Raw genomic sequence first — 21749 nt, 5'->3', positions numbered from 1 at the left:
TGTCTCCTTATAGTCCATCCCATATTCTTGCATGTTCCCAAGGGCAACTAAGTGCGGCTTATACCTGTCCAGAGTCCCATCAAAGCGTAGCTTAACCGAGAAAACCCATTTACAACCGATGACTTTAACAGTAGAGGGGTAAGGAACCACATCCCATGTATGATTGTCCTGGAGAACCTAAAGTTCCTCATCCATCGCTTTTCGCCAACATTCATGTTTAACAGCCTTTGAAAAGCATGTAGGAATGGAAATATACGACAAAGTAATGTTAAAAGAAGTGTGGTAATCACCATACTAATCAGGAAGACGTGATACTCGAGAAGATCGTCAAGGACCAGGTTCAGGGGGCATGAGAGAACTGATCGGACTTGTCTCAGATGACATGTCAATCTCAGGAGAAGTTGTCGGAACAGTTTCAAATGAAGGGGCAAAGTTGGTCGATGTTGAGTATACACAATTCCAGGTTTGAACCTGTCAGGAAGAGGTGGCAATTCATCAAAATAAGGTAGAATACTAATCTCAGGGAACGACTCAACATGTGTAGAAAAGAAACATTGATTCTCAAAGAAAACAACACTACAAGATATACGAAATTTGTTAGCATAAGAATCATGGCAAACATAAACTTTGTGGGAAATACTATAACCCATAAAGGCACATTTAATAGACTAAACAGAGAGTTTGTGAGTTCATGAAGAGGTAAATGAACAAAGCAAACACATCCAAAAGTATGCAGATTAAGATAGCTGGGATGCTGATGGTCTAAATGATAATAAGGAGAATCAAAATTCAAGACCTGAGAGGGCAGTCTATTAATTAAGTAAACTTCAGTAGATAATGCCTCAACCCAGAATTTAGAAGGAATAGATGATTCAAGCAATAAGGTGTGAACAACATCCAAGAGATGTCGGTTCTTTCGTTCTGCCACCCCATTTTGCTAAGGAGTATAAGAACAAGAACGCTGATAGACAATGCCTTTGTGATGTAAAAAATCATGAAACTAGTGGGACATGTATTCTCCACCAGAATCAGACCTCAACATCTTAATACCTATAGAAAATTGGTTTTCAATATATGCAACAAAGGTCTGAAAAAAAGATAGGGCCTCAGATTTGGCCCGAAGAAAATAGACCAAAGTATACTGACTGAAATCATCTATGAATGTCACAAAATATTTATATCGAGCATGAGAAATTACATGAGAAATGGCCCACACATCACAATGTACAATATCAAAGCATTTTGTAGCATAACTACCATGAGAAGGAAACGAAAGAGTCTTACTCTTACCAAGTTTGCATACAGAACAATCAAATGACAAGTGTTTAGAAACATGTTCTTTATGGCCTAACAAACTAGAATTTAACAAACGAGACAGAATAACAGAGTTTGGATGGCCCAAACATTTGTGCCATCGTAGGCTCAAAAAGAGTACAAACCAAAGTGCAGGCTTTCGCAAGTAATAAATTTTTGGTAAGTATGAGGTCGATCCACAGGGAATGGTAGCTAGATACCAAGTAAAATTCCTATTATCGTACAAAAAAGTAAATTGAGTTGTTTTTCCACTAAAAAGTAGAGCAATGGAGAGATGATAAACTAAAATTAAATTAACTAAACGAAATTAATAAAAGTGAGATTTGAGGAAATTAATGGAAAACACTAAGGCTTCAGGGATCCACCTAGCAATTTATTACATATTCTTGAGACATATATTTTCCTTTTTTTTCAACTAGGTAGAAAACCAACTCTTCTAGTCGGAAGATAAAACAATTAAGCGCAAGGAAAAATAAAATATAGATTGAACCTAGGTTGATAAAAATTTGATTTTAATAACATGTTACAATAAATTAAGCATTCAATATATTTTTGAATTATAACAAATCAAACAAAGTAAGCATTTGCTATAAACAAAAATCATAATTAATTTAAATAAACTTGTGACATGAAATTACTTCCAAATAAAAATCATTCTCAATATTCAATCATTAATCTATGAAGAACAGCAAATAAAATAGTATAACGAACACATAAAAATTACTAGGCTTCACCCCTAAACTTAGCTAGAGATTTAGCCATTCATAGTTCAATCATTAATCTATGAAGAACAACAAATAAAATAGTCTAAAGAACACATAAAAATTACTGGGCTTCACCCCTAGCCTTAGCTAGAGATTTAGCCACTCATAGTATTAAAATACATAACGAAGTATAAATGAAAAGACATAAAAAAGAAAGAACTTGGATATTAGGGACAAATCCCCAGTACAAAAGCTCTCTGTTCTTCCTTCATTTCTCTTTATTTTTCTCTCTACGGTGGCTCCCATTTTTCTTCTCTGCAACCCCCTTTTATAAAGGGTTAAGAAACCCTTTTCTTTTTTTCTCCTTCTTCTTCTTCTTCTTCTTCTTCTTCTTCTTCTTCTTCTTCTTCTTTTTTTTTCTTTTTTTTTTTTTTTTTCACTCAAGGCTGGGCTTCCTTCTTCTATTTTTTTTTTCATGTTTTGTTTTCTTCTACGTGGGCCCCACAAATTTCTTCCTTATTTCCTCGGTCTTCTACACCTCTTTCTCCTTTCTCCTTTCTCCTTTCTCCTTCCTTTCCTTCTTTCTTTTGTTTTGTCTTTCATTTATTTGCTTGGCTTGGCTTGGCTTAGCTTGGCTTAACCCCATTTTATCCACTTCTTTCCTAGGCTTCGCTGGATGATTATGAAAAAAATTAACACAATACAATTTCCTGCATTAGAATATTTTTTATGCTCAATATTAATAATTCAACACTTTTAATGCTTATTTTAATAGAGAAAATATGCACTTTTAAGCTACTATCACCCCCCCCTCCCAAAAAAAAAAAAGAAAAACCAGTTTATTGCTAGTCTCTAGCAATTCAAGTTTAAACCAATTAGAAACATAGACTCAAGAAAAGAGATTTTTTTTTTTATTTTTTTTTTCAATTTAACAAAAATTAGTTCAAGTTCAAAACACTAACAACAACCAAAGAATTTTTAGATGCTCCCATAACTCAATGTGAGAGAAATTTTCAGCCAACATAAACACACTCTCAATTTCAGATTTACATGACCTTGAATTTCTATCAAAAAAATTATGTTTTGATTCAAGCCTTACCGGTGTTAACACTCAACAATGGAAATCATTCCGAAATAGGTGTAATACTCTAAAGTATATGTGAATGGAATAATGTAAGCAAAAATCAAACATCTCACATACAGATCATGTGAAAACCATTTAATGAAGAAATAACAAGTAGTCTCAAGAAAGGATGCCGAAAATAATTTACATCACACTCATTGATTAGTCATGAAAATTTCTGAACTATACATTCCTTAAGATCAAATAAGGACTTTTATTGGAACGTAATGTAAGGTTGAGAGAAGGGAAATAACTAACAAAAAGGTAATGGTAAAATTGAGAAATGTTTTGAAGAATAATTGGAATTTCATCATCTTTTGACATTTTAATCAATTTCTTTCCAATCTCCCTCCAATAAGCACTATTTCTTTTCCAAAATATACCTTCCATCCTTGAACATTAACCCCATTTTTTCTTTTCTTTTCTTTTCTTCTTCTCTTCCAATATTTTCTTTTGATCTTTTTTTTTTTTTTTTTTTTGAATCACACGCCACTTTATTGGGATAGGTTAATTGATTTCATTCTTGAAACACTTTGGAAAAGAGTTTAAGAAAGAAAGGCTAATCATAAGGCTCAATGGGGTAACTAGCGACAATATATCATGAAAAGAAATTGCAGGCTCAAAGTATAGAAAAAATTGCCTAATTTCATCTCTCAAGGATTTGCATAATTCTTCAATATTCATGACTTCTCAAATTCAAGTGTGGCATAAAAACATTAATTTTTAGCATTTAGCCAAAAGAAAGAACAATGAGACTAACAACAAATTAATGTCTGCGCTTCCAAAAGAAATATAATACCATGCAAATTTACCCTATCCACAGAATGATTGGCTCAAAGCTCACAACGGTTAAAAATCTCCACATTTTTATCCTCAAAATTTTCTAAGTCACTTCTATCATTAACAAAGAGATATGTTTATGTGGCTGAGTGCATGTGCAATGAATTGAGCATGAAAGTAATGAAAATTTTTAGCAGGAGTAGCATAATGAACTAAAACAAAAACTCATACTAAGGAAACAAGAATTTTTTTTTTTTTTTTTTAATAAACAAAATTGGGACTAAAAAGAAAACACACAAGACAACAACAACAACAAAAAATAATAATAATAATAAAAAAATAAATATTTTTTTTTCAAGTTAAAAATGTACAAATCAATATGAAAATAAAAAGAACAACACATATATCAAACATCAAACTCCTGCCCCAACCTAAAACTTATACTGTCCCTAATGTAACAAATGGAGCAAATAAGTATAGATTAAGAAAAGTACCTTGAAGTGATGAAAACAAACTAAACTTATTACCTGCAAAAATTAGAAAGAAAAAAAGAAAAAGAATACAAAGACAACCTAAACTACGATACAAACACTAACATAAATTTAATAGGCATGATTCTCTACTTCATTTTTTTCTTATCAACAATGTTCCAACCTATCATGCTTTTATAGTCATTCAAAAGTTCAAGTGAGTTACCTTTTTGCAAAGCATCAAGTTTAGATGGGCTTACCACAAAAAAGTCATCATTCGGTTTTAAATGCGCATACCTCCATGCTACTGGCATTGGTTTTAACTTCACCTTCGACACATTCTAATTTAGTGGCAACATTTTGGACTCATGAGGTAATAACTCCAATATAGGGTTTCATGCATCCACCTCCAATCTAGATGTAGAATCCTCACAAAAAATAAAATCACAAAAGTTAGTCCATCAATATTCTACAAGATTATCAAAACCAGACATATTAAAGTGATCATTCTCAAGTGTCTCAACCACATTTAGTTCATGTACATCCCCATCTTCCTCAACATCATTAGGCTCATCATGGTCCACTTGAGGATTTTTGATTTCATTGTCCCCATATTGAGTCATTAGATCAGAAAAATTTTCATTCTCACTCTCATTCTTCAAATGGGACTCAATTCTATCAAGTGAGTTTTTCAACTCATGAAGATCTTGCATGATTCTTCAAATGCTTTATAGGACAAATTGAAAGCCTTCATGAAGGCTTTCAATTTGTCCTCCAAAGCATTTTGGCGTGGTGACACATAAGAAACATTGGAATAAAATTCTTGAGGCTCATTGACATATGGATAATTGTTTCAACTGAAGTTGGAATAATTATAAGCTTTAGAGTGTTAAATTTTAAAGTGTATTTTCTAGAATCCACAGTTATTAATTTTCTTATTTTTGAGTGATGTAGTGAGGAATTAATGTAATTTTAAATGTGGAGGGACTCACTTGCACATGATGGATGACACATGTCATTCTCTCCTTCTTAGCCTTTCCACCCTACTATCTTCTACCTTGGTCATCTAACCATCACTACCCTCATTCAACCCATTTCATCTTTCAATACAATCTTATACCTTCCCAAGGAACTTTATTATCATTTCATGTACAAATTCGTTGTTCTTCCTTGGTCACATGAAAAGTCATGCTTATCTTCTTAAGTTAAGTGTAAGAATACTCTAGAACCCTTCCCTAACCCTTATATATACCATAGGCATGCTTCCAAGTCTCTCATTCCATCATATCCCACCAAAACCTTCTTCTATCTTGTGCAAGTGTTGTCCAACCCAAGTTTTTTTTTCTATTGTTGTATTATTTCATAAATAAGTACATTTTCCATTTAGTTTTGATCTCTCTTCTATTTTTGGTTGTGAGTCCTTGGGCTAGTGTAACTTTGTTGCACTACTTGAGAATCGGTTGTTCCTAATATTTGGACACCGTATTTCTCTACATGGTATCAGAGCTTCAAGGGTGGTGGTGATTCATCCTTGGTGAAGAAGATCAATTGGTGGTGTGGAAATGGATTCGGGTGGACGGTTTAACAATTTTGGGGTTGAGGTGCTCAACCATTCTAACTACAAGATATGGAGATCATGCATGGAGTCTTATCTTGTTGGAGAAGACTTATGGGAGGTTGTTGGTGGTGGTGATGTGAATCCTCCGGAAGATGCTGCAGAGAACGTTGATAACTTGAAGAAATGGCGGATAGCGAATGCAAAGGCGGAATCTATCTTGAAGAGATCTATTTCCCATGGGCTATTTGAGCATATCATTAGGTGTAAGTCGGCCGGAGATATTTGGACTACCCTTGATGGGTTGTTCAATAAAAAGGATGTGGCTCGATTGCAACTAATGGAGAACGAGTTGGCAAATACAACTCAAGGTGATCTCTCTATTTCTCAGTTTTTCTTGAAGATTAAAAATCTTTGTTCGGAGATTTCAGCCCTTGATCCAGAAGAACCTATATCGGAGGCACGAATGAAGCGTCATATTATTCGTGGTTTAAAAAGGGAATATATTCCCTATATTACGTCTATCCAAGGATGGGCTGTTCAACCCACCTTGGTAGAGTTTGAAAGTCTTCTCACATCACAAGAATCATTGGCTCGACAAATGGCGGGATGCTCCATTTCGGGAAATGAAGGAGATGCGCTCTTTTCCAATAAAAAGAAAAATTTCAGCAAAAGTAAAAACGATGGTTCTAGCAAGCATGAAGATGGTGGAGAATCGTTCGAGAAGCGATATGTAAATAAAAAAGGTGTCAAGTGTTATCGATGTGGTAAACTTGGACACATAAAGAAGAATTGCCGCGTGAAACTCAAAGGAGGATATGTAGCCAAGAAGGACGGTGAACCTGAACATGAAGAAGAGTGGGGAAAGTGCTTTATGGCAGGAACCACTACGATTGATGCCTTGTCATCAATCGATTATAAAAATGATTGGGTCGTTGATTCAGGTTGCGGGCATCATCTCACTGGCGACGAATCCAAATTCTCAAGCTTTCGAGATTACAAAGGAAATGATGCAATCGTCACAGCAGACAATTCCATTCATCCCGTTGAGAAGGAAGGGGTCGTGACTATCAAAGGCGATGGAGATGAACAAATCACACTTAAAAGTGTGTTTCAAGTTCCCGGGATGAAAAAGAACCTCTTTTCAGTGGTCAATGCTGTTGATGCTGGTCATTATGTCTTGTTTGGGCCAAAGGATGTGAAGTTTCTTCAGAATATCAGAATCTTAGATGCAGATGTCGTTCATACGGGTAAGAGAATTAAAGACTTATTTGTTTTAGCATCCACAGTTTCTTATATTGATAAAATGAGTACAAATGATGGAGCATCAATTTGGCATGCTAGATTGGGACATCTTAGCATGGATAAATTAAAAGTTATGGTTCTAAAAAATTTGGTGAATGGGTTGCCCATGTTGACTACTTTTGGTAGGGATGAAGTATGCGAGGGTTGTCAATATGGAAAAGCACATCGTCTTCCATTTGACAAATCTTTTTCACGGTGCAAATCATCTTTAGAACTTATTCATGGTGATTTGATGGGGCCTTGTACTACACCATCATATTCGGGTTCTCTTTATATGCTTGTTCTTGTTGATGATTATACACGATTTACGTGGGTATATTTTATGAAAGAGAAATCCGAAGTATTCTCCAGGTTCAAAGAGTTCAAAGCAACTGTGGAAAGTGTGCTCAACAAGAAGATTAAAAGGTTTCGAACCGATAATGGGGGAGAGTTCACTTCTATCAATTTTCACAATTTTTGTCAGGAGCACGGCATTCGAAGGGAACTTTCATGTGCATATACACCGCAACAAAATGGTGTGGCCGAAAGGAAGATTCGGCACTTGGTGGAGACTTGCAAGAGTTGGCTTTATGCAAAGAACTTACCCAAAGCCTTATGGGCGGAAGGTATGGCATGTGCCGCTTATGTAATTAATCGGGTGCCTCTTAGCCCGATAAACATGAAATCACCATATGAGCTAATGTTTGAAGAAAAGCCTAGTGTCAAGCACTTCAAGGTTTTTGGCTCTATTTGTTATGTTCATGTGCCGGATGCAAAAAGAACTAAATTGGATGCCAAGGCTCATAAATGCATCTTTATTGGATATGATGAAAGGAAAAAATGGTGGAAGTGCATGGATCCCGAGACCCATAAATTTATTGTTTCTCGAGATGTTGTATTTGATGAAGTCTCTTCATACTATAAGGCGGAAGGTGCTATTATTGGGAGTACTGGTGGTGACACTAGTGTTCACAATCAACCGCATACAGAAATCAGTTTACCAGTATCGTCTAATGCTCCTATACCATCAGACAGCTCTTCTTCTTTCTCTTTTTCACCTACAGATGAGCAATCCAATAGGGGGAGTAGTGTTGATTGCCATGAGCTGGAAGGACAGCATGTTGATGAGGAAGAAGAAAGTGTACCACCTCTTAGGAGATCTAAGAGGAAAGTCATATTGCCGGCTCGATATAGAGATGGAAATTTTGTGAGCATGCACTCATGTTTTCTTGCTAATCCTATTGATGATTGTGAACCTTCTTGTTTTGATGAAGCCACAGGTGTTAAGGAGTGGGATAGTGCTATGAATGATGAAATGAATGCTCTCATAAAAAATCAAACATGGGATCTCGTGCCAAAGCCTAAGGAAGTGAAGCCTATCACTTGCAAATGGGTTTACAAAATCAAACGTAAGGCAGATGGCAGTGTTGATAGATACAAGGCAAGGCTAGTTGCTCGCGGATTCTCTCAAAAGTATGGGGAGGATTATGATGAGACATTTAGTCCGGTTGCAAAGATGATTTCCGTTAGAGTTGTTATTTCCTTGGCAGCACATCATGAATGGAAGCTATGGCAGCTTGATGTAAAAAATGCTTTTTTATATGGTGAAATTGACAAAGATATCTACATGGAGCAGCCTGACGGTTATGTTTCTCAGGTGCACCCGGAATACGTATGCAAGCTAAAAAAGGCCTTATATGGATTAAAGCAAGCACCTAGAGCTTGGTATGGTAAGATTGCCGAATACTTACAATTTTGTGGCTATTTTGCTTCTAACTCAGATTCTAGTTTGTTTGTTAAGAAGCAAAGCAAGGTGCATGTCATTGTTCTCTTGTACGTTGATGACATGATTGTTACCGGCAACGATGATGAAGAAATTGCAAAGCTTCGAGCGGAACTTTCTATTCGGTTTGAGATGAAAGATTTGGGGGAGCTTAGTCATTTTCTTGTTTTGGAAGTTAGCTCTCTCAAGGGTGGAATATTTGTGTCACAACAAAGTTATGCAAAGAAGCTTGTGGGAAGATTTGGGCTGAACCAAAGCAAGTGGTGCTCCACTCCTCTTGATACGAACATTAAGCTAAGGCGTGAACAGGGCAAGCTTCTTTCTGATCCTCGTCCTTATCGGGCTCTTGTAGGAAGTTTGATCTACTTAACTATTACAAGACCCGACATTGCATTCTCGGTTGGCCTTGTTAGTCGTTACATGCAAGAGCCACGAAAACCAAATTTGGAGGCGGCAAAACGTATCTTGAAGTATGTATATTCTACAATTGATATGGGTCTTTTCTTCAAGAATGGAGGTGCCTTTGAGCTACATGGATTTTCCGATGCTGATTTGGGTGGTGACTTGGATGACCGGAAGTCCACATCCGGTTATGCTTTCTCATGTGGTTCATCTTATATTTCTTGGTGTAGTAAGAAACAAGATTCAGTTTCTCTTTCAACAACTGAAGCAGAGTACAAAGCGGCTTCTCTTGCTGCACAAGAATGTGTTTGGCTACGTCGGCTAATCGAGGATATTTATTCACCAATTCACAAACCAACAATTATCTATGGTGACAATCAAAGTGCTTTAAAGCTCGCAATAAATCCGGTTTGTCACGCAAGGACGAAGCATATTGAGATTGAGCATCATTTTATTCGTGAAAAGGTGTTAATGGGTTTAATTGAAGTTTTGGAGGTGAGAAGTAAGGAGAACATTGCTGACATCTTCACCAAGTCGCTTTCCAAAGGTCCGTTTGAATCCCTAAGAGAGAAGCTTGGTATCATTTCTAGAAAATCACTTTAAGGGGGAGTGTTAAATTTTAAAGTGTATTTTCTAGAATCCACAGTTATTAATTTTCTTATTTTTGAGTGATGGAGTGAGGAATTAATGTAATTTTAAATGTGGAGGGACTCACTTGCACATGATGGATGACACATGTCATTCTCTCCTTCTTAGCCTTTCCACCCTACTATCTTCTACCTTGGTCATCTAACCATCACTACCCTCATTCAACCCATTTCATCTTTCAATACAATCTTATACCTTCCCAAGGAACTTTATTATCATTTCATGTACAAATTCGTTGTTCTTCCTTGGTCACATGAAAAGTCATGCTTATCTTCTTAAGTTAAGTGTAAGAATACTCTAGAACCCTTCCCTAACCCTTATATATACCATAGGCATGCTTCCAAGTCTCTCATTCCATCATATCCCACCAAAACCTTCTTCTATCTTGTGCAAGTGTTGTCCAACCCAAGTTTTTTTTTATTGTTGTATTATTTCATAAATAAGAAGTACATTTTCCATTTAGTTTTGATCTCTCTTCTATTTTTGGTTGTGAGTCCTTGGGCTAGTGTAACTTTGTTGCACTACTTGAGAATCGGTTGTTCCTAATATTTGGACACCGTATTTCTCTACATAGAGTACAACGAGCAAAATGGTCTTTGGTATACACCTGGCAAAGGATTGCTCCACAAATATTGCATTTCAAAACTAAAAGAAAATTAATAATAAAATAAAGAAATTTTTTTAAAAAAATTAACAGAAATTAAACTCAGTATCACATTTCCCGTCAACGGCGCCAAAAACTTGCTGGCTTAAAAAGAGTGCAAACCCAAGTGCAGGCTTTCGCAAATAATAAATTCTCGGTAAGTACGAGGTCGATCCACATGGAATGGTAGCTAGATACCAAGTAAAATTCTTATTATCGTACAAAACAGTAAATTGAGTTGTTTTCCCACTAAAAAATGGAGCAATGGAGAGATGATAAACTAAAATTAAATTAACTAAACGAAATTAATAAAAGTGAGATTTGGGAAAATTAATGGAAAACACTAAGGTTTCAGGAATCCACCTAGCAATTTATTACATATTTTTGAGACATTTTTTTTCTTCTTTTCAACTAGGTCCAGAATCAACTCTTCTAGTCGGAAGATAAAACAATTAAGCTCAAGGAAAAATAAAATATAGATTGAACCCAGGTTGATAAAAATTTGATTTTAATAACATGTTACAATAAATTAAGCATTCAATATATTTTCGAATCATAACAATCAAACAAAGTAAGCATTTGCTATAAACAAAAATCATAATGAATCAAATAAGGTTGTCACACGAAGTTACTTCCAAATAAAAATCATTCACAATATTCAATCATTAATCTATGAAAAAAAGCAAATAAAATTAGGGGTGAGCATCGGTTCGGTAGGCGGTTAAGTTAATTATTTCGGTTGGTTAACCGACTTTTGTCGGAATGCAGTCTGTGAATTTATTTCGGTTAAGTCGATTAAGCGGTTAATAGGTGGTCGGTTAAGTTGGTAAAGCGGTTAATAGGCGGTCAATTAAGTTGGTAAAGCGGTTAATAGGTGGTCGGTTAAATTGGTTAAATCGGTTAACATTCGGTTAACATGGGTAATGAAACGACGTCGTTTATATTTTTTTAAAGGAAAAAAAAAAGATCAAACGTTTCGTTCTTACTAAAACGACATCGTTTCGTTTTATGTCGGTTCGATTAATTGGTCGGAATAAAATGCGGTTCGGTTACCGAACCGGCTTTCGGAACAAAATTTTATACCAACTACCGAACCGAAAATTAGTCGGTAGACAATCAATGGCGGTTCAGTTCGGTTCGATAAGCAGTCGGTAGGCGGTAGGCGGATAATTTGCTCACCCCTAAATAAAATAGTCTAAAGAACACATAAAAATTACTAGGCTTCACCCCTAGCCTTAGCTAGGGATTTAGCCACTCATAGTATTAAAATACATAACGAAGTATAAATGAAAAGACAAGAAAAAGAAAGAACTTGAATATTAGGGACAAATCCCCAGTACAAAAGCTCTTTATTCTTCATTCATTTCTCTTTATTTTTCTCTCTATGGTGGCTCCCATTTTTCTTCTCTGCAGCCCCCCTTTTATAAAGGGTTAAGAAACCTTCTTTTTTCTTTTTTTTTTCCACACAAGACTGGGCTTCCTTCTTCTATTTCTTTTTCATATTTTGTTTTCTTCTACGTGGGCCCCACAAATTTCTTCCTTATTTCCTTGGTCCTCTATGCCTCTTTCTCATTCCTTTCATTCTACCTTTTGTTTTGTCTTTCATTTATTTGCTTGGCTTGGCTTGGCTTAGCTTGGTGACCCGTTTTTGTCCACTTCTTTCCTAGGCTTGGCTGGATGATTATAAAAAAATTTCACACAATACAATTTCTTGCATTAGAATATTTTTTATGCTCAAGATTAATAATTCAACACTTTTCCTTAATTGATTCTAAAATGTATGAATTAAAATAAAACATAGTATGATAATGCTTATTTTAATAGAGAAAATATGCATTTTTAAGCTATTATCAGCCATACTTCACTCGGAGTATTAATTGTCATACAAGCCAAAGATAAACTACTAGGAATAGAAAATTGTAGAGGAAAGAGTCTGCCAGCTTTAGGCCCCTTCGCGAGTATCTTCCCTGACACCTAATCTTGCAAAAGACAACCATCACGAGAAAAATGGACATCACAGTTTTCTCAACTAACTGGCCAACCGAAATTAGATTATTAGACAATCCAGAGGATACATAAACATCTTTAAATGAAGGATTGATATCTCATATTTCATTAATTGTTAAATGACTCCCATTAGCTACCTGAATTTGGGATGAACCATGATATGGACGAATATTGCACAACGTATCAGATGATTGGATGCAACAGAATCAATAAGCCAAGACTTATGCGAAGTCTCACCTTGAAACCTTAAGGCGGAAAATGCCGACATAATAATTTGTTGGACCATTTCAGGGGTAAGACTAGAGAATCTGGCTACAGACGAAGAAGCTGAGGACATCCCTGGAGCAGAAGAAGTGTTCACTATAGTATGATAAATGGTAGCTTGACGATTTGGAGGCCAAGGGGGACATTCTTTGATAAAGTGGCCTTGTTTCTTACAGTAGTTGCAAACTTTCTTTTTACAGTTGGCGGCAATATGACCATAACTCCTTGCAGCCGAAACACTGGACCTTGCGTATATCCTTACCCTTCCCCCTCATGTAGGCTACATAGGCAACGAGATTCGGGTTGGCATCCTGCTGAAATGCAGCCTGTGTGAGAAGGTGTTGCTCCTCACGAAGTAATTCTCCAAAACAAACATCCAAAGTTGGTGAAGGAGCCCGGTTCATTAAATTTGAGCGAGTAGACTCAAATTCAGGGTGCAATTTCATCATAAATTCATCTCTCTTGCTCTGCTCATGAACATTCTGAACAATAGAGATAGATGTAGCAGGTACCTTCACATAGACCACTTCAGAAAATTCTCCCCATAAATTCTAAAAACCAAAAAAATACTCCTAAATGGAGAGATTGCCTTGAGTGTAACTAGCAATCTCATATTTCAACTGAAATTGACGTGCGGTGTTATCCTGGTGATAAACCTTCAACAAGTACTCCCACATAGTCTTCGCAATTTTATAGGCCCTTAAATTGAGCACGAAAAGAGGGTTAGTAGACCCTAAAATCCAGGACATCACACGTGCATCCTTGACCTTCCACTTGGCTAATTCCTTAGGCTCCATATGGGCTGGATCACTCCCATCAATCTGGCCCTACAATTCTTTCCCCGAACAAATGAGTGAAATTGGAATTCCTGAGCAGAGTAATTTTTTCCAGTAAAATGCACCCCCAAAGAATCACTAGAAGACATGATGAAACCCAACAAAATTGAATCAAAAAATATAAAACCTGATTCACCATAAACTCTCTTGCAGAACGTGTCAACAACCTTCTGCACAACCTCCAAAAAATTTACCAGAAACTCTCCTCCACGCTTACCACACCAGATTCTGCCGACAACACCAGAACAGAATCACCGAACAAGAAAAGATTGCACATAACCAAACCACAACCAAAATAGCACCAGAGTCTACCGACAACACCAACCAGAACCAGAACCACACTAGAGTCTAATGACAGCACCAGAATCGCACCACAGATCGATAGCCGCCTAAGGTTCTTAACCAAACAGAACACCGACATGCACCAGAAAGGATAACAGAACACCATAGATCGATAACCACCAAAGATTCTTAACCAAACAGAATCAACAGCCCAATCCCGACCCAACAGAAACTGCCAAATAACAATTTAACACTCAATGGAAACCCAACAAAAACTGCCGACTAACCAAAAACTACCGCTACCCATAAAATTACCGAACCCTTATAGCAACCCTCTACCGCTACCCACTAAAAAGTACCGAAAAAAAAAAAAAAAAAAAAAAAAAAAAAACTTAGAACAACCCTAATTTAGATGAGCCTTTAGTACAATGTCAATTGGATTGAATACCTCTCTTTGTGAGGGTTCTTGTATTATATAGAACATAAATTGGTAATTAAAATGTTGAATATCAGCATTTACAGCAATCTAGGAAACCAAATAAGGCAACTATAATCAACTTATAATTACAAAATATCTACAGCTATAATTAAGGCTAAATATTTGCGGTATCAAATATATGCTAGTTGTATCAGACAAACATTTGTCCATAGCCAAAACATAGTGAACATGCCCTCATTTTTTTTTTAATTGGTTACAAAAACAAATCCCAAACTAAAAAAGAAAAAAAAAAAAAAAAAAAGAGGTTGCCCTTATATCATATTATAATTGAACATTTTATAGTGATGCAAGTACAACGTCTATATATTGTTATTTATCAAACATAACAAGAGAACAAAAGCGAACACATAGGTGTGAAACAATTATCAAGTTTGTCAATTTAAACGGCTCCCATCTTCTCAAAGTTGACAAAGCATAACAAAATAATGTACTTTCGTTGCCGCATGAAATAAATGTGTAGCAGTCTGGGAATCTCTAAGAAGAAGAAGAAGAAGAAGAAGGTGAAGCAGTCTAGCAATCTGCAATAAGCATGTGGCTGACTCAGTAGTTTTCCAACAATGCCATAACAAAAACAGTCATGCATTACGTGTGTATTAGTATTGAGGAAAGAGATTATGTAAAATTTACCACATAAACATATGTCATAGACATTTGAGAGTGCTTTGCCATTTTCTTGCAATAAATTATTATTCAGAAAAAATGAGAAACAAGGAAGTGGGAAAAAAAAAAAATTAAGGAGGAAGGTTTTGCATATCAAGGCATATACCAAGAACTTGCATGTTACTTAACACCAACACATCAAATCCATGTCCACAAAATAAATCTAAAATCCAAAATGATTACGTACAAAAAAAGGAAATTAAGGAAGGTTTAGCATATCTTCCTTTTTTACTTGTAAATAACAAATAGATTAGTGATAGCGTGCATAAAGACAAGTGACAAAGGCCAGTAAAAAAGGGACAAGGAAAATGAAGCTTCCTCTGATCTTCCAGTGTTGCTAGCGAAAGAACTCATAGGTCCAACTGAACCGTGGTTTACTGGTGCTACTTCTAGTGAATTTGTATAGGTCAAACTCCTACTTAACGAAAAGAAGAAGAAGAAGAAGAAGCTTGAAATAGTAATGGATGTAAATGTGTATGAAGTGTATTACAATAAAAACATTTTGTTGTGGATGAAATCATATTTTTTATTCTTTTGGTACTTCTATTCAATGCACTCCTCACCTCTTTTTATTTATCTTCAAAGGTGTGTGTTTAGTGTTGGTGTCACATCATGGAAATGGCTGAAAAAGTTGGAACTGAGGGTCGTTGTCCAAAATGTTATACTCTTTATGACAAAAAGAAAAAGAAAAAAAGATTGTGTTGATGGGAAAAAACTGAAAGGTTGTTACAGTAACTGTGCAGTTTCATGTTTATTGTTTTCTATTATTAGATGATTGTTGAGTGATGTCATCACTTTCTTTGTTAAACAGGTTAGTGGTTAAAAGAAATTTGGAGCAGAAATAGAAATTACAGAAGTCGAAGCCCAAAGCATCTGAAGGAAGGAAACATCTTAGTGATTTTGGAATTATTCAACAGAATATAGTGTATGTAATTGGATTTTCTCTTAATCTTACAAATGAAGATGTAAATGGCTTCATATCATTGTACATCCCCTTTATGCAAGCCTGCAACTTAGTGGAACATGGTACCTACTTTATTTTCTTTTTCATTTGTTGTTATATATTTGTTTTTAGTTATATGTAGTGTCTAATCCAAGCTTTTCGGGGTTTAACAGCTTCTTCAACGCATGGAGTATTATGGCCAGTATGTGAAGGTTTTGAAGGTGTCCATATCTCATATAGCAAATGGGGTTATCCAAACATTCATCAACAATAGTTTTTGTGAAGATCATTTGCCATTTTGTTGTCATGTTAAAGTGGGATGCACTATACTCTATTTTTGCCTTTTTTATTTGATTTGCATCACTTTTATTCAATCATATTTGAATCTTTCTCTCTTTTACTCTGTCTTGGTCGCTATTTGTTTATTTTCTACTTTTATTTGTTTATTATTTACATTTCTTGTGGTTCCATCTTTTATAGGTATACAACATACGCAAAATAGGAGGAAGGGGCTTGGTGTATTCAATCAGTGCATGGTCTCGTTTTAGATGGTAGATCCTTGAGGTAAGCATGTGTTGATTTTGTTAGAAGGTTATGATACTATAAATTCCAAATGATTATTGAAAGGAGTTTGCCTTTGTAGGACATGCTTTGAGACCGCATAATACTGCCATGCACGGTTAAAATATTTGGTAAATAACTAAGAGAATTTGTATTTTGCAAATTCTTGATGCAAACCAAGCAAATAAATTAAGTTCATGAGATTAATTCTTTTCCTTGTCCAGCCTTGCAGCAACCCAAATTGTTTATATTTGCATAATTATGGCTCTCAGGATGCTAGTTTCAGCCTTGCAATCAGATCCATCAAATATCAAAATACCAAACCTAGGGATTCAAACATGAATTGGAAAAGAAAGTAAATTTATTTATTTAAAAGAAAAAAATCCATGCAGAGCTAAAAGAAAACCCAGCTTTGAATCTTATATTTTTTCTAATTTTTTTGGATCTAAGAAAGACCCCCACTAATCATGCCAAGTACAACCATATCTAAGATGAAGGGAATAATTTAATATAACATATATAAAAACCACAATTTACTATTTCAATATTTGCTATTTTCCAATTTTAATGAAAAAGCAACTAGAGTATTGGTGCACATTAATTAATTTAAAAACAGAGCAAGAGAAAGAGTTAGAAAGATTATAGACGCCATTCAAACTCCAACCTGTAACAGGTTCCAAATTCAAGTCCTTTTCCCAAAATTTCACGGCCAACAAACACAACCATTAAATGTATATATATAGCCCCTAAAAGCAAGACGAATTTGAATTCGGAACCCTATAAATTAACAATTATGATTAGGTGCAGCAACTAGTGGAGGTGTGACCGAAGGCATTGAGATGGTGCTTGCAGAACGAGCGGCAGTGGCATTCTTCCCAGTGGTGGTGGAGCTCATCGTTAGTTCCATTGCGGGGGAGGTTGTCGTCGGCCGTGGTGTGGAGGGAAATTTTTGTTGGGAATTAGTTTGCAAAAACATGTTTACGCAACAAAAAAATAAAATTCCTAAGCCAAGATCGAACTTTATGAAGAACATGTGAAGAACTATGTTATTTTTAAATAAATTGCAACTTGCTCCTTGATGAAGAACGTGTGATGTGACCTTTAGATCTTCTCACCAATGACTAATGATAACTAAGAGAGTGAGCTCTCAACTTGCTTTACAAAACTTCAAGTTATTCTTGAGAGCTAAATCAAGAATATTAGTTATTAGTAAAAAAATAAAGAACTGTACCAGTTGGTTATCTTTTGAAGAGCTATAGACATATCTATTTATAGGCTATGAATATTAGGAGAGTGGGAGATTTAAGCAATGTGGGACAAGCTATAGCAGAAATGTTAGTATTTTATGTTGGCAACATTCTGGATGACAAAAACACTTTATGTAATAGTTGCATATTAACAGGATGATCGGTTCTTATTTCAGTGTCTTCATATATTCGGACAATGTTCATTTCAAAACATGTGACTAATCACAAGTTTCTAAAAGATGTCCATGAAGATTCCTTGCAAATTCCAAGAAAAAAAAACTGGTTCCTGTGCAACCGTCCGGACGAGCCTCTGAAGGCCTCTGGACGCCCCACAGTGTCTAGCAGATTGAGTTGAAGACGTCAGGACGTTAGAAGCAACTCCGTCCGGACGATAGGTCAAGCTTTTCCAATTTCTACATAGAGTTGGATTTCAGAAGTCGACACTGTTTGGAAAGTTTCTGCAAGACATCTGGATGACCTAGCACAACACGTCTGGACGATGTCCAACATTTGAGAATATTTTAAATTTCCGTTCGAATGCGGAAATGAGTTATAGCAAAGACTGTCCGGACGCTCGGCTAAACCATCCGAACGTATGCCTGTTAAGGAAAGATTTGTGTTATTTTGGAAGGCGGTCGCAGAAGACTGTCCGGACGAGGCAATCTTCCGTTCGGATACTCGACAGCCAGAGTCCGAATTTGTCCAGATTTAGGATATCTATAAGCCTATAAATAGAGGGCTCTAGGCTTGTAAATTGTATGAATTCTGTAACGAATTCCATAGTTCTTAGAGATGGTGTTTAGGGAGAATCGAAAATCCGCTAGCTCTCTAGCCGTTGTCGGTGTGTGCTCAACAGTTCGTGTGAAGTTTATCTTAGGGGTTGGCTCTAAGGCAAATGAATCCATCAAATACCTTTTCAAGTAGAAGGCTTGGTTGGGAAGCGTTCACGATGGGCTTCGTGTTATAGTTAAAGGTATGACTACTGTAATAGGTTTTGTGAGTATAAATGCTTTGTAACTTGCTTTGTTTTTGGATAGTGGAGTTCTTGGGTTTGGCTACCCCAGAGTGGTTTTTCTCTTCACAGAGTTTCCACTTCGTCAACAAATATCTTGTCTTTTTTAAATTCCGCATTTAAGATATTTTGTTGCACACAAACACACACTTGGTTCTTTTAGAAGTCAATATTTATTTTCAAGAAGTTCTAGTTGAACTAGAATTGCCCTAGGGGTGGACGACTAGGGTTTGGAAATACCCTAGCTTTCCACCTCATGGAGTTGACGCATGGGGCCAGGGAAAAATTGTTTGGCCTTGTGTCAACTGCAATCCCCTTTGGGCTTGTGTTTTATCCCAAAGCTCAATCTCCCCTCTTGCATCATATGCACAGTTTTTTCCTGACCCGTGTTTTTAATAAATAAAAACAAACAGCCCATCAAATAAAAAGTATGATATGGTTAAATTAAATCAGCATGGTGAGGGATTTAAAGGAAAAATAAAAACTAGCCAAAATAGTTCCAACTTATCAAGTTACTATTTAATTACAATTGATGCCACTAAATAATTGTAATTGCACTCTAGTTTATATTTTTCATTAAAACAATTAATCGTTTAAACTTGCTTAATATTGAATTTTGATTCCTCTATTAAATATTCCGTAGCAGAATTAAAGTCAAGATACTACCATTTAATTCCCTAAATTTTTTTACTTGAGTCATTGATTTTATTTATTATTCTTGTACTCGTGAAAGACTTATCACATGTACATTATATTTTGGTATCCCATACCAAAATGCTCCGACCAGTGACTGAGAATAATCCAATACATAAAATCTATATCAAGGGAAAATTTCTTATCATTTTAATAAAGGACTTGGATTCCTTCTTAAGAAAAGTTTTCTCACAATGTTAATTGCGATCACCCAACACATCAAGAATGTTGACCATCAATTTGGTCTCACCCATAAATGCATCAAAGTGATCTACACTTCACATCTGAGTACACAATCCTCTTAGGATTTAGAATCAATATCATAAGTAATCTTGGGAGTATGAGTTTTTCCCATTGACAGTATTTTAGTGAAAAAATAATTCACATGGCCCGTTCAGTGCGTAACACCTACACATCAACCTAAAGCCTCCAACTTCACCTGATCAAGATAAATCACAAAGATTCAATGTGTAACAGTCTTCGCAAATGGAATGCCCAATTCCATTACCGACTACGAACTATGCAATGTTTAAGATTACAAGAATTATGGTCTAAGACCTTGTGCGATAACCCGTTACTCACACCATAGACCATATTCAATGTAATCAATATTAAGCATGAAAAATATCATATGCCTTATGCTCAAAATAGATCAGTGAATAACAGCTTTATTTATAACAAACTTATATGTCAATAATACATTGGATTTAGGGGATAAACCCCAACAATTTTGGGGGAGCTAACAGAAGGTGGTGGAGGTGGTCAGCGACGATAGTGAAGATGGCAGACACATGGTAGGGAGAAATTTTGGGTGGGAAATGAGTTACTGTGAGGGGGAAGGATTTTTTACAAAAAATATCTTCACACACGTTTTCAAAAGGTTTTCGTTTTTTTTTTTTTTAAATAAGTGAGATGTGGCATGTACCATGTCACTGACGTGATTACTGTTTAATCACACCGTTGTGTAGTATAGCATTACTATAAGATTTATTTGTTGTATGAGAGAGGAAGTGTTGTGTGTGACTTGAATTAGAAGCATGTCTCTTCCTCTTATGTTTTGGTTTTGTCTCCAAGTCTAACTAGTATTTGGACTCCTTAACCAACTTGTAGTAGGAGTATGAAGACATACGGTTTTCTTATGTTGTAGCCGACTTTAACCATTATAAAGGAGGAACAGGAACATGAATAAGAATATAACGTTACAAGGTTCTTTTGTTCTTGGTTTTGGAGGAGCCAAAATAAGAGAGAAAAAGAAAAATGTGCTACGATGAGAGAGAGAGAGAGAGAGAGAGAAAAATATAGACTAGCCGCCATCTGTTTCTAGCAAAAGAAGAGTTTGTATTTCTGTCTTTTGTATTCTCTTTTGGGAAATAATCTCTATTGTGTGATAGCAAGATTTAGGCGTATTGAGGTTTTAGGTTCTGAGTGATTTTCTCTCTACTATTTTGTACTCCATCTTCATAGTGAATTTCTTCGTGATTACATCCGCTAGTGGACATACCTCATATTAAGAGACCACTTAAATCTTGGTGTCTGTGTGATTGATTTATTTTTTGTATCTTTTTATTTTTCGCATCTCACGGGTCTTGAAAAATATAATAAATTTCCTACCAAGAAAGGACTATAGATTCTAGAGTTAGAAAAAAAAAAAAAACTATTGTAATAGTCTCTTTTAAGTCATGCTAGGCTGCCTTTCTCTAATATATGAAATTTAAGATTTGAGTTCTTGGACTTTTGGAGCCTAGAAATTGATATTTTATCCTTAAGCTTCAATCTTACTTTCTTTTCTTTGCTATAATCTTGTTTATTGTTGAAATTTCTTTTTAAATCCTTTTGTAAGCATCAATTTGCTAGAAGGGAGCTAAATAAAAACACATTGTGTGTGATAATTCCCTCTAAGAGCATTCACAGCGAATTGTCTAAATTTCAATATAAAATAGCTAATCAAAATTCACTTTATCTAGTTTAGTTAATGGGTTTTATAATGCATTCTCCATCCAATTATCTATTCTTAACTCTAAATTATTTTGTAAGCATCA

Source organism: Alnus glutinosa, chromosome 6 (genome assembly GCF_958979055.1).
Source record: "Alnus glutinosa chromosome 6, dhAlnGlut1.1, whole genome shotgun sequence".
Classification (NCBI taxonomy): domain Eukaryota; kingdom Viridiplantae; phylum Streptophyta; class Magnoliopsida; order Fagales; family Betulaceae; genus Alnus; species Alnus glutinosa.
The sequence above is the reverse complement of the archived record's forward strand: the minus strand, read 5'-3'. Positions refer to the sequence as shown.